Source organism: Echeneis naucrates, chromosome 21 (assembly GCF_900963305.1).
Source record: "Echeneis naucrates chromosome 21, fEcheNa1.1, whole genome shotgun sequence".
NCBI lineage: Eukaryota > Metazoa > Chordata > Actinopteri > Carangiformes > Echeneidae > Echeneis > Echeneis naucrates.
Window position 1 is genome coordinate 9495528 of NC_042531.1, and position 15514 is coordinate 9511041.

Consider the following 15514-nt stretch of genomic DNA (forward strand, 5'->3'; position numbering starts at 1 on the left):
TTTAACATTATTTACCATGCCTGTGAATATTCTCATTCATCTGGGTTATAGTTATCCAAGGAAAATTTGTATGATATAAACATTCTGCATTTAATCTTTTATTCAACCGAAAGTACATAAATAATAGAACCCACCATCATCAAAAATAATAAAATATCTATAGTAATAGTATCAATAATTCAATTACAATAAACATGATCTGTCTTATCATTGAAGCTTAATAGCATGAGTTGCATTTCAATGTGATAGTTGGTCAAATTCAAGCTAAATGTGAAGCATTTCATTGCTGGCTTTTTTTTTTTTTTTTTTTTTAAATCGTGCATCATATTTTAGAAAATCCTATTTCCCATGTTAAATCTTACTATGGAAAGCACAGCTGTCAGATCATTTTAAAAAGGGCAATGATACCCTCTGAAATGTGGTGCTGATGCAAAAATAATAATAATAACAATAATAAAATGGAAAGGAGCTAAAACTGCTCTTAAGTGGTTATGGTAATGCGTGAATTTACTCTCTGTCACTAAATAAAAGCATAAGGCACAAGAGGAAATTGAAGAAAAGAGGTAAAAAGAGGGTGACGGTGGGATTGTTTGGTATATGCACTTATTTAATGTAATCACACCGGGCTCAATCTGACTTTAGACTTAAAAAGACAAATCAGGTTTGAATCCCCCCAATCGTATGTACTTTAATGGAACTTTTTCGCCTCCTACTCAGCTCTTTATGTAAATAATTCCCACAAATTATCAGCAGAGTTGGCTCTGTCCGTGGAGCAGTCAGTGACACTGTCTCATCCCTTCAAATGGCGGAGGAGGAATTTCAATGTAAAGCGTACTTAAGAAAACCCACAAAGCCAGTGTCATTTGATTAGTGTTGTGTTTTAGACACCCACAATGTTAATTACGCAGAGAACATCTCTGTGGTGTCGTGTTAGAGGAGGAAGAAAAAAATGTCTTGTATAATCAGGAACCATTGGTATTGCATTAAGCACTCAATTGCCAATTGCACTTAACAAGCCCTTTTCAACAATACTTTGAAAATAGACGACTGTAGGAGGTCAGAAGAATAAATAAAGAGTCTGAAAGAAGAGAAAAGTACAGTGAATGATCTCCCCTCCCTCCTCACACACACACACACACACACACACACTGCAACAGCTCCCATAGTGATAACAAAAGAGAGTCAAGCAGACCTTTGTCAACCATATGGGTGATTAGCCTCTGCTGATTAAAAGGCGTCTGTGGCCCTTCAAAGAGCTCTTGACACCTCACCAAAGTTTGGGTTAAATTTGTCTGAGCTTCCTTAAAGGGCACATCCAGGAATGTGTCAAAAGCCACACAACAAAGGGCCATATCTGAGACACATGTGATGCTGTGCAGTGAGAGGTGATAAGGAACTCCGTGCTGCCATAGTAACTGCTACAGCAGAACAGTTTTGGTTATCTATCAACGACAACTGGTCTTCTCGTCACGTAAAATAATTGAGCATGGGACAGCGTGAATAAAAACAGAATCAAACTGTTCAAACACTTGGTTTCAGAGTTGGCCAGTTTGTAATGCATGCAATTAAGAGGCCGCAGTATTTACACGTTGCATTTGGAGCGCGCTCCAGTCAGATTACATTACAGCAGAAGGAGCTGCTGGGAGTTTGTGGCCAAATCCCAAAAGGCACAAACTCCCAACAGGTGCTTTTCATTTTCCCCAAACGCTCAAGCCACAAATTATTATATCAAATTGCACACTCGGTCATTTGTTAAGGCAGAACAATGGAAAAGTTTCCACAGCATCTCTTCATCCTTTTTTGGTGCTCAACGTGGAGTGGAGGGAGAAAAGTTTGCTGCTGAATTACATGCAAAGTTGACACATCACCTTCATCTCTGACAATCTACTCCCTTTCTTGGTTATGTTCGTTCACTCACTATTGCTGCTTTCAGCCTTAACAAAAAAAACAACATCATGCTGAACATATGAACGTCAAGCCAGAGGAGGATCAAATGTAAGATACTTTTCTGCCATTACTAGACGCACAAAGCCTTCAGCACAATAGTCTCATGCTGGCTGGGTGTTGAAATCCAGGATTTTATGGGTGTGAGGAGTCAGAAGGTAATGCGGAATTATTAGCCAAATTAGTTGTTTGCCTCTAAGAGGATTAAGCCTTAATCTTATCAAACGTCTCACGCACTTACCACTTTGTCTTGCAACGGTTTCAAGGTAACAACAGAGCAGCTGCAGATGAAAATATTTCTGTCTGAAATGAAAGTGCAGACATAATGATAAAACTGGCAGCTGTGCAGGTAATGATAAGTGGTTGGTTTACTATTTTTATTCATGCAACCAAGGCTGTGTCTGAGTTAACTACCTAAATATAAAACATCACCTACTCTTGTCCAAAGCATTTGTCGAATCAATGCATCACTGCAAGGTCACCAGAGGTCCATCCGCAACAAAGCCAAGCTAACACAGGAGTGATACTTGTTTGTCACTTAAGTCAGGTGATTAATGCAGATCACGGCTTGATTAAGACGTGTGTGGTGACAGTAAGAGCATTACAGCAGATTAATGGCTTTGGCCATCTGTTCTCTTACCGAGATGATTTTAATTAATGGTAAGAATATTGGTAATCTTGGCCTGGCAGTCAACATCACAGTAATCACATCGTTGGTCAGAAATCAGTCTGATGTCAGTCCGCCTTTGAGATCATTTGAGGGCCATTTGAAGGTTGTGTTTTCTCCACCTCACATGCTGCCAGGTAGGAAGGCAGGAAAAGCATTTGCTGACACTGGGAGCAGTAATCCCGGCATATGCCACTGGGAACAAATGTCTCAAAGGTCCACCTTTTGGAAAATAGCCACCATGTCAGCCAGTGTTTTTAAATCATTTTTTTCCCCCAAGCTCCCACATATGGCAAAAACAAACAAACCATCCAAGAATTATTGTTATATGTTTATTGTTTTGTATTCTATACGTTTTACTGTCTAATTTTGTCAATCTAACTGAGGCGTCTGTGGGGATTTTCTCAAAATACACATTTATAGCAATCAATAGTTGAACTGAATTCATTTAATGTCAGACTACTGGTTGGACTGAATTTATTCTCTCCTTACCTGCCAAAAGTCTAGAGCAGAGCCGTAACAGTGATGTTGACCAAATACAAAATGGACACGTAGTCCGGAATATGAACATGCAACCAAACAAAGAGTTAAAAACACAAATCAGTTTTGTTCACATTGTTTTGATCTCAAGTTCATCACAACACCACAGACGGTTGCACTGTGTGCTGCACTACTGAATTTCATGATATGCAAATGTGGCGACTTGCAGGTGATTGTTAACCAGAGTGCATGTGCTATTGTTTATTGACGAAATGCACTAGACCTTGATTTTTCAGTTTCCATTTGTAAATACATTTGCTGTCATAGTCTGAAAACTGTTATTTTGTGTTAAACAGTACTTAGAGAAATCAAATGTAAATATGGCACAACTTATAGCAGCATGTATCTCTCTCATGATCCAATAATGCTAATGCTAGTACTTAAACAAAATCTTCAGCTAACAATGCACTAATGGAGAGAGATAAACTTGTATCCATGTCTCAGAATACAAATTTAGCACATTTAGGAACACCTGGCCTTTTTCTTTCGATGAGGCTGAAAACGCATGCAGCCATTTCCAGGCCAGGCCCTTATCGGTTTCCTCATCTCACTTTAACCTTAGGTGCTCTAATAAACTGGGGGTATACATGTCGCAGCTCTGGCTGTGAGGGTCATGTGGAGGGTTTAATCTGGGCCATTTGGGCTGTCTGAAAGGCAGATAAAACAAGATTATCCTGTGCTTGGTGCTAGCCCTCGGTGTAGACGAGAGGGTGGAAGCATGTGAGCAGCAGCTGTGGAGGTGCCAAATAGTCAGACTGACTGGTGGTCTCTGTTGCTTTTGGCACCTCCTGCGGCATTACAGGCACAGATACCCCCCCCCCCCCCCCGCCAACTACAGCTCATCCTCACTGCTTTCCAAATGATTACAACTGGCCAAATGTTTAACATACTGTCCCTAATCGCACTTAACATTCAGTCACAATATGTTCCTAAATAGCTTTTAGGGCCATATAAATCACATAGGTACTTGCAGCCTTGATGTTATTAGGCCTAATTGTCTTTTCTTCCTGTTGCTCTTTTTTTCTCTCTTTAGCTCTGTTGCTAATGCATTTAGATAATTTCAGGAAGGATGAAATCCCCTTTGCTGCTCAATGTAGGACATGTGAGGAGAAACTTAAAAAGATGCATTTGTAAAACAAAGATCTATTATGGAAATAAATGCATAACATAAGAAAATCATAAAAATGCCTCTCTATTTTATGATAAATTAATTAGCCTATTAGGGCCAAGCATGAATAATACAGGGTTTCCCTGTAATTAGATCTCAGTGGACTCCACATGTTTAAAACAAATCCAGAACATTAATATGGATACCGTGTAAACATGTATCTAGGATTTCTTCATGTTGGCCACAAAAGGCTGAGTCTATTAAGAAATTTGGAAAGACAGATTTTGTTGTTTAAATCTCCTAAAAGCCAAGGCAGATCAAAAGAGGCATTAGTATTCAGAGACAAATCATGTTTGGCTTAGGTTCCTCTACCCCCACTCAACTCCAACCATTCCCTACTGTGTAACTAATGCTTGCTGCCTGAGAACGATTGGAACAACAGTTGCAAGCTGCACTTCATTATGCATACGCATCTTTTGAAAAAGCTTTGACCATATGTACAAGCAGGTATGCTCCCGCTGCACTGAGTATTTGTGATCATGACTTAAGCAGTGACCGAAAAAAACAAACAAGCAAACAAACAAAAAAACAAAAATCCTATCTCACCTCCTCTGACAAAATGCCTGCCAAAGACTCACGACGAAAAACAAAGCGAAGCAGGTTTTCAAAACAGAGGCCAGTCGTCTGAAAATGGGGAATCGACCTTAAAGGCTTGGATTAAAACCAGGGATGAGAGTGCCATCTACAGGTTGAAATTTTGCCATTTTAACATCAGATAACTTGCGAGCGTGTGCAGCTTTCCACAGACAGACAGACACAGACCCTCAGGTCCCTCGCTAATAAAGGATAAATCAATATTTGAAGAACTGTTTTGAGGAAACATGCAGTTCTGACGAGGTTAATTAGAGTAGTGACTCTCCACCTCAAAAAAGCCGAAACATTCAGATTCTGATGGAAATCCGCTTTCCTCCCCTCACCCTGGAGTTTGGACTTGGTGCGTGGTTTATAGTCTGTGTTGTTAAAGGATCCACTATACTAATTATGGGGAGTACTCTGCGTTTCATGCTTCATATTGAATTTTACCGCCTGAAGCTGCAGGGATGAAGGCCCCCGAAAGATCAGCAGGCCTGCACATTAACCTACGGTGATATTTGGCCTGTGATGATTGCAGACATATATTTGATTTGACATATCCCCATTTGACTTTCACTTTGATTTTGGTTTTCCATGTCACTGCTGAACTGGTCACTGTAGATACTAGACTGCTGAAAATCTTCTGTGCGCTTGCAGCGAGGATGTTTAATCCATATTCCCATGGCTTCTTGGCTGTTTCTAAATCAGGTGAGGTAAATACAAATTTGTTTGGGAGTGCAGGCTGTGAATATATTTGATTCTCTCTAGGACGATTATATTATTCAAAGCAGGGAAGATTAAGTATAGCCTCCTTGTGAGTGAGTGTGTGTGTGTGGGTGCGCGCGCGAACACGCACATGTGCCTACAAATATAAAATGTGTGTATTTATATGTGGCACCGTGTGTGACAGTGCATGTGTATGTCAATGCTAATTTGTGCCTTTTCAAGGACCAGGTCTCTCTCTCCTCCTCCTACCTCTTTGAATATATTTCACATCTCCATATTGCCATGCTAGAATGTCGCCTCCTTGAAGCAATTTCCTCTCAGCCATTATCTGATGGGTAAGAACTGCTTCCCATTGGCAGGTGTAGATGACACTTGGGCTGGGCAGGAGCTGGCTGTTAAACGTAGGACTGGCTCCTTACCAAGCTCCAGTCTGCCTGGTCCTGACAGCCCCACAGGGCTGGCCATTGGGGGCGGACTGTTGGGCCAACTGGCCACTCAGGGGTGTAATCACTCCCTCTGACATATTTGGCACATAATACGCACTTGCTCCTCAGCAGAAAAGCCCGTGCGAGCTGTCTTGTTTAATCCTGTTAGGCCAGGAGATGGCAACATTGAGGTGGGAGATACAAATTCGAGACACTTCAACTCTGTAATGGCTTATGTCATATAAACGGTTAAAGAAAGCAAATAAAAATTAAAGAGTCATAACGATTTATAGCACCCGTATGAAATAATCCAGCCAAATAAAACCTAACAGTAAAGGATCTCCTCTAAACGGCCCTCTATCATATTGCATTACACTCGATTTTGTTCACAGGGAGAACTAAAAGCAACATAATGTAAAATGTCAGACAATAAAACCTCAAAATATGGCTCACAAATTATAACAAGAGCAATATGTGAATAAACATATAGGCCTCAGGGCCGTTTAAGATCCAGTGATATAGCATATAGCCTTCATCAGTTAAGATATTACATTTGATTTCATGATATTTTCCAGTTAATGGGCACACATTGTGTATACTGTGTATGAAATGTGCCATTTTTATTAGTATACACAAAGAGAGGAGGTTGATAATTCTCCATAGAGACCACGTCTTCCTCGTCTTCTGCCTCGACTTGCAAGAGTTTACAATTAGGAATGCAAAATTGCAACAAAGGCACTGAGGAGGATATATCTGCAGTCTATGGTGTGTGTGTGTGTGTGTGTGTGTGTCTGTCTGTCTGCGTCTGTGCACGCGCAATTGTGAGAGTGGAGCAGAGAGATAGATTTATGTTGAGGGGCATCAGCTTAGAGGATGTTTTGTTTCCCTACTGTGAGCTGAGTGCAGAGGGGAGTTAAGGGATTCCAATCTGGTCGTCGAGTCCTGCGGTGCGAGGAATGTTTGGAGTGTGCTTGGTGATAGCGGACTCCATTACGGGGCTGAGTCTCAGGGTAGCCCGCAATTGTGCTGGCAAGCGAGGAGGTTAATCAGATCCCAGCTCCATTATGAATGCTTGCTATTTCTAAAGGGCTCTATGAATAGAATACAGTAAGCTCTCATAAAAATGAATCTGGGCTTGGTGCTTTTACAGAACAAGGCCTGATAACGAATAGTGTTGGTGTACATTTGAGGAGATTTGCATCCTCCAGAGCAAAACCAAATGAGTGTTTTATGGAGGCTAGTTATTAATTATCTGAGATTAAGAAACTCTCTTTCCGGCTCCACAGCCATGTTTCCCATGTCGGCTTTGTTTTCTTTAAAGGGCAGATTAGCCTAATTGATTTTTTGAGCATTAAATTAATTTCATATTGCCAGTCAATGACATCTGCTTGCACAAATTGGTTGGTGTGTTGTCAGGCCCTTCTCGTTACACACGCACATATTGCTGAACATACTTTTTAGGGACGCTTTTCCTTCAGCGGAAGACTGCTCGTACTTTTCATTAGTGATCATGTGCATTGGAGGTGCATCCTCTGGTAGTTCATAGGATGCCTTTGTTATTCTGAGGGTAACTTGTGTTGGTATTAGGAAGCTAACAAGGACTCATGGAAGAAGCTGGGTGGGGGCGATGTGATGTGGTTGTGCTTTTGGAGTTGTGTGAGCCAAACGCAACAAAAGCATCAGTGAAGTGTTGGCAAGTAATTGATCTACTGACATGGCTCTGCTCACACATTTGGCTGTAAATCTTTTAGATTAGGAGCCTTATGAATGGTGCTGCTTGTCTGATGGTCCTGGAGATTTATGACTCTATACCTGATATCCTGTAGGAACCCTCTCAGGGTCCAAACCACAGATGATCAGAATGGACGATTGTTTTTACCACTTTATTAATTTGTTTTTCAGCCCCATTTCTCATGTCCACTGCTGTGTTCTTTTCTTTTTCATTTATTGGGTGAAGCACTTTGAAACACAATTTTGAAAAGTGCACTATATATAAAAGGGCATTATGAAAGCTACAATCGCATAATGCTGTTGGAATTGGAAATATTTACCATGAATCACAAGCCGACTCATGATTGAGCATGTCTGACTAGAAAAGTGAATGAATAAGACACGGCTGAGGGAATAATATAAACAGGAAATTCAGTAGTCTGCCATCAAGCCTACATACGCTAACTGTGATTTAGAGAGCAATAAAAGTGTGCCTAATAGGACAGTTCACATTTCCCACAATTTGTAGAAAATCTAATTTCTCTGTGAAGGCACAGAGGCTTAAATTCAACTAAGCTTTGCAGAACAACACAACACTTATAGGGGAGGAAAAGTGTTAACAGCCTAGACAGCCCTGTTCTCTGAAAAGAGGTATTTAACTAGTGAAGATGAAGTGAGATGGAAAATCTCATTTCCATAACAGAACGGAGAAAACAGTCTGTCAGGAGGTGTTTTTTTTTTTTTTTTTTTTTTTTCTCTTCCTGTTGAATTGTCAGAGCAATCATGGTCGAGCTACAGCCGGGGCAGCAAACTACAGAGGAGGATGAGGAGGGGGGCTTGTGTTGAGAAGCGGGCATGGGTGGGATGGGGGCCCTTTTCCCAAAACATGTAGAAATGAACTTGAACAATCTCATGCTTGCATACACACAGACACACACAAGGGCATGCACACACAGCTCACAGCAGTAGATACACATAGATGCAGGGATGCACAAACAGTGCTTAGTCTCAGAGGAGCAGACAGTGAGCACATTATGCAAACAGAGGCTTTGTGTATATGGTGCCGAACGTGCCTGTGTGTTGGAGAGAGAAATTAGACTGATTAAAAATCAGGATAGAAATCACAAACTGTTAGATGAATCTCCTAGGGGCTAATTAGCATGTTGCATTCGGAGCCAGAAACACACTGTTTGACAAATCTGAAAATGTAGGTATATTCAGTTTCTGTTTTTCTGAAATCCGTTTCAAATGTCCGACATGCTTACATCTGAAAGCAAACCAGTGCTGCTGTTGCACAGGAGCAATAGGAATGTGCTCTCTGTACCCCCCCTCCCCGCACCACCACCACTTTTTTTTTCCATATAATCAATTTCTTTGCCATAGCAAAGCCGGGTGTATAATGCAGTGCTCCTGTATACCTTTGAGGTATGAGCCATAGAAGTTGCTACAACATGGACTGAAGTAGAGGGTGTGTGCAAAAAGCAGGGAGGTCGGTCAGACTGCAAGAGTGAGATTAACTTTCATGTTGAAAGCCCAGGTAACACTGGAATACATGTTGGTGTTTTCGGAGCAGGAAATGAACTATTGTTAGCTTTTCCACTGTGAGTTATGCAATAGAAAGACTAAAAGAGTCTGCAGGAGCAAAATGAAATGACCTTAAAACAGAATAAATATTTAATTCCATCTGAAGAATAGACTATTTCAGGAGGATTTGTCCTTGACCATAAACTGAGCTCCGAAAATATTAGTTCAAGCGAGAGAACAATAACCAGCACGACCAAATTCTGTTCACCTTATAAGAAATCTGGCGAGTCCCCCGCTCTTCAATCTATCATTTATAAACCTAAATCTTTTTTATGCACCCACTATCAGCGCAGTCATCCAGCCCATATGAATATATTCAATGACACACACAGGCAGCGAACAGAAGGAGATCTGCTTTATGTTTTGAGTACGGGCACATTTCCACTTTAATATTTAAACTGTCTTTCTTCAGACTGAAGCTTTCAGTCTACTACTCAGTGAGACTTGTAAATTCCTCCTTCAAGTCTTCTTGTTAACTGAACAATAGGTTGAATGGCTGTGACATAACAATTAATTGCACAGACGTATTAAGTGCAGACGAGAGCAGCTATCAACTTCTATAAATAATACTCTTAAAAGTGTTTCAATTATTGAGTCTTTTGGACTATAAATGGAATACATGCATTTTTGAGTTCATCATATCCTGTTTGTTCATTCTAGTTATGCTGCAGAAGAAACAGTATAGATTAAAATCCAATGAACCTGACCGTTACTCAAGAGATTGGTCTTGATGTATGGAAATGCAAACACATAATGTTAGAACTGTGGGTTGTGTTTGGGTTGTGTTTCTCCAGAAAACCCGATGTTTGCCGTGAGCGAGTTCACCGGTTGCTGCGAGCTTGTGTTTTTGGTGAGGGCTGTTTGGCCAGCGGGGCACAAACACCAGCTTTTCCCAAAGAGCCACGAGCAATCCAGCAGGCCAGCCCAGCGCACCTTTGTCCAATTAACCTTTACATGTCTGCATTTGTGTATGTGAGCTGTTGTAGCTGAGCCGAGCCAGAATCACAAGGCCGCTGTAATGAAATGTTAAAAAAAAAACAAAACGTAACCTCGCAAAAGGAGCATTTAGTTAAAACAACTCAGTCAGCTGGGGAGGACATTAAACAGTAGTAGCTTGTATACAGTAAACAGGAGGCATTATGCAGAGTGGCTTTAATAACCTTCCATCCAACACAATCATTCACCACCAAATGCACCAATTTAAATTGTCCGCCGACTGTTGCAAGCTGTTTTACTGATTAGAATAAATCTGCAGGTTCTTCAAGGGAAGGGGACTCGAACAAGAGGAGACAGATGCTGACAGGAGGTGTAGCACCACAATCGCACCACTCCACCCACCGAAGCACCACACACTCCCTCTGTATACACGCCATGTGCCGCACATTAATGTAAAATGTTCCCAACGCACCCGCAGTCTGCCACCAGGAAAGCCAATGCAAGACGCAGCCTTTAAAACATTAAAAACCCGCCGTGCTAAAAAAAAAAAAAAAAAAAACAAAAAACAATCGAGCAGATAATAATCTGCGCTTGACTGGAAATAAAAGACACTGACAGTTAGACATGACTACAGCATAAAAGTGAATTATTTCACATGCCCCCTGGCTTGTACATACTGCCTGTTTCACAGATACTCATCCAGCCTGGGCAGCTACAGGTCTGCAGTCTCCACAAATCACTACACAGGAGCCCAAACAATAAACCCACCCATGCTTCATATTAGGTAACTGACATATTCACATACAAGCCATGGCAGTGCCCTACAACATCATCTGTAGATCATCAAAAACTGAGGACCATACCGCAGATATATGCTCCTCAATTTTTTCTAACAAAATAACCCAACAGTTACGAACAAGTAAATTCAAGAAATAAAAAGAAAATTCAGCAGCGCGGGGCGTGTGGGTCCATTAAACAATCTGTTAAGCGCTGTAATTTTCTTCAGGGAAATTCAAAGGCCTGTGTTCTCTATCAAAACTTTTCATTTCACATTCATGTAACATCCTGCAGCATTTATCTTCTCGCAGTGAGCATCCTTCACCTTTCCTTCAAAAACCTTTGGGAAGGCAGGCCAAATCTGTCTGCGTGAGTAGAATCACTTAAGAAAAAATAAGTGGGGTTACTCTACTTTTCTTATATTTCCAGACCAAAGCCACAACCCAAGTGATAAATGCTGCTGTTACTGTGGCCAAAATCTAGATGCAGCCTTTTTCCTCTGCACAATATTCCTCAATTTTGGACCAAAAAACTGTGAAAAACACATGAGCTTCACTGTTATATGGATGACATGTTCCTTCATCACATTGAACACAGACTATCATTAATTTGGAGTCAATCTGACAGTCAGGCTCTGTTGGTGCCATGAATATTTACCAGTACTCTGCAGTCGGGGAGGAAAATACTTTCCGACAAATTGTCATACCGACACCACTTTGAATAAAGTTTTAGGATATCGTACAGCTTCTACTAACTTTATACAGTACTTGTTGATCAGATTAACCAAAAAAATAATCAGCTTTGTTCGTTCGGCATTTAAAGCGCCCTTAAAGTGCCAGACGATCCTTTCAGTTTATGTTTTGCTTTGTTGAAATTCTCAAAGCAGATTTCTCCACTGTCGTTATACCTGTAGACTCTGAGACCTGTCACAGCCTGTCACCATGAAACTCAAGCAGAGAACTATCTTGTCAGCCCAAATCACTTTCTCTGATGCTCCCTCATGTTCAGCGTCTCTCTCTTGGATGCATGTTTCCATGCAAACTGCTGTGCACAGCTAGATACCACGGAGCCCGCGTGGCTCTGTTGGGCTTTGTGGACATTCTGCCAGAGGTAATGTGCTGAATCAATCTAACAATCCAGACGTCCAAAATGAATGAGTCCTGAGATTTTGAGGATAAAAGTGCTGATCATCCTAATTACTAAGCTGGTTTATAGAGTGCTCAGACCACGCTGGAGGAATTGTTGTATAAACTGCTATCAGGCCGCCATCTGACGTTTTCCCTCGCAGCATTTTGGAGAGCACGCAAATCTCCTCAACACCACAAGACATTTCAAATAAATTCTTCATTGGCCTGTCAAAATTCCTTTCCTCTCCCTTCAACACCAGCAAGAGTCTACCGTGATCTACTATGAAATGGCCTCATTGTGCAGGGCATCAAGGATTCTACAGCTCCATCTCCGGGTGTGCTCTGAACTGTGAATTTCAGATTCAGACAGCCCAAGGCCCAAGGCCATGAGCCGCTAGCGCTGCTGAAGCACTCTGTTGCTTCACACATCTGAAATTGGCTGACATGTTTAAGTTTGCTGTACCTTTGCTTGATCTTTGTGTGATTGCTCCGCAGAAACCACGCAAAAGCCAAGTGACTCAAGACCTACATCTGTCAGGGCAATGACGGTTCCCCCTTCTTTAATTTTCGTCTGCGTATCCCGAACTGCCATGTAGACACATTTTGATGAGATTTATGGTGTATAGGCAAAGGCGGTTGGACACATCAGCAGGTAACATAGTAATCTGAGAGAGGATATTTGACAGATAGTTTCCCCCGCTCTCAGTACCCCATGGTTCTCTAATCCCGTTATATCTTACCAATAATGTCACTCGTGCTCTTTTGGTGTTTAACAGATTCGTTCACAGTTTTCCTGAACCCAGGACGCAGCCGAGACAGCCTGAGCCCATAAAATCTTTAAAGACTCCTCCAGCAGGTCACAAAAAAATCAGCCGTGCAGAGACAGGATGTGCAGAAGGTGTATAACAGAAAGCCACGGTGACCATTTGGAGTCAGCGTATCCGTGTCAAGTTAACCGCTATCGGCTTGCTTCCGCAGAATTTGAGCTGATGAGGTAACATTCCACCATTTGCACGGCAAATAAAAGCAGACACAACCTGAGAAATACTGACAGAAATTAACTGCTTTTGGTTTCTCTTCACTGCTTTTCCATTGAATGAAGCTTCGTCAGCCAAATTGTTTGTATTCAAGCTCAGAGTTAAGTCGGTCACAGTGTGAAAAAATGTAGATCACACCAACTGAGAGATGGAAAGGAGAAGAAGAAGAAGAAGAAGAAAGAGAAAAAAAGAAAAATCCACATTTTGAGGCTCCTCAAAAATCCCCCAGTTAATTTTTCATGGCGGTACCTTTTAAGAGACATGTCAGTTTGATTTAATGTTCGGCTGACAGTTATTGGTTTTTGGTGTTTACCTCTTATCACTTCAGAAAACTGGGGAGGCCAATTTATACTCTGGATGCACATAACGCAGCATCAAAAATTAAGATCTTGACGCCTTGGAAACATTATAAAAGCTTTCTATAATGCTGCTCTGTGTGTAATTGGTTATGCTCTGTGTGTGTGTGTGTGTGTGTGTGTGTGTGTTACAAGGATGGCAGGCGCTTTAAAATTTATCAGCATTTTCTCTATTCTGTGTTTAGACTGACACAGCACGGAGCCATTTCTAATGCCCCTCTTTTTCTTCCTGAAGTCTCATCTGCAGCGCTTCACTCACTCACTCACTCACTCAGTGGACCACAGACACTTTGCATCTGAATGATGGCAGCAAAGCCTTGATGTTGTTTTTAAACTCCCATCAGAGATGCATCGAGTTTGCTTTTTTCGGGGTTGGAGTTTTACACAATAAACAATCAAGCCGCAATAAGTGTTCATTGACATAAACGCTGGCACTTTTTGATAAAGAAAAATCTTTTATGGGGAGGCTTTACAGTGAAGAAATTGTCTCAAGTGGTTTAAAGGATTTGAAGTAGAAGAGGAGAGGATTGATGTTTGCGCCGCAAGCCCCTGAGTAGAACTGGCCCAGGGTCTAATCAGAGACCAACAACGCACACAGCCATAGGATTTTCTCTCCCTATTCAGGGGCTGATAGATGAGTCTCTCTTTGTATTTCAGCCGTGTACTTTCTTAAATCTGAAAAGCCAATTCATCTTGGGCAAATGCAAGAGGGGGGGGGAGTCAAAGAAAAACTTCAAAATTCATTCTTTTTCACTCCTTTGCTGACACTCAGGTGTCATTCACAAGCCCTGTAAGCACTTCATCGCTCCTTCATTAATTGCCTTGGTGCTTCACCCATATCAAGTGCTTCGACTACAACTGCAGCTGGAGAAATAGAGCCTCCTCCAGTCCCCCCCCCAAACAATGTTCTCTATGTTGATACGTTCACTGCAGATAAGGAACAGTCTGCAAAGACTGTTTCAGTGAGGAAAGATATCACAACGAAAAACGGGGGAAATGTGTTCCTGTTTCCTGATGGACTGGATTAATCTTTGCTTTTCAGGTACACTGCTTTTCTGACATTCAGGCAAAGTAGTTTATCTATGCTTCCTTCAAACAGAATTCTAGCATTTAGTGAGCCAGACAAATAACCAGTGTAATAAATCATCCCTTTTTTTCTTTTTTTTTTTTTTTTTTGGGTAGAAGGGCATGAGAGAGGTGGTTGCGTGGACAGGCTGTTTGGAGTTAAGGCACTTTCATTACACACATGTCAACAACCTGTGCAAAGTTTAATGGTAGTGAACTCAGAATATTTTACACTTCCAGCAGCAAAATGAAAGCCTATTTTTTTTCCCCCCAAGAAGATTATTTTTCAGCCAGAAACACAATATAACCGGAGTATTTATTTATTTTTTAAAACCCCACAGTGTCTCTCTGTGCCCATGTGTTGAGAGAGAAACGGTGTCATGTTCAATTAGCAAATTCTCGCAGTGAATGCGGACACCTTGTTGACACATCCATTCCACATGAGCTATTGCTGATTCCTTTGAATGCAATTTACATAATTGCGGCTCATCCAGTCCTGTGAAGCACATGCCTCAAACACCATGTTGCTCGCAGCAAAACAGCACAAGGAGAAACAGCCATATTAATGCTCGTGGCAAGAAAACATTAAATGTTGAAGCTGCTTCCTCCATCTGCATTGTATGAGACATGGTGGTCTCGCTGCATTACAGATATGACCCCCAACCCCCCTTTCACACTCTCCCTCACACACACACACACACACACAACACTGCCTGCTCTTAAAACATACACACACAAAGAGAGAAAATCTCTCCGCCTGAGAAAGATGACCTAAATTTCTACAATGCTTAGCACTTACTGTATTTATTTAAGTTGATCCTCCTATGCATAATGAACAGTGCAGAACCTCATTCCAAAAATACAGATTCACATTTGCAT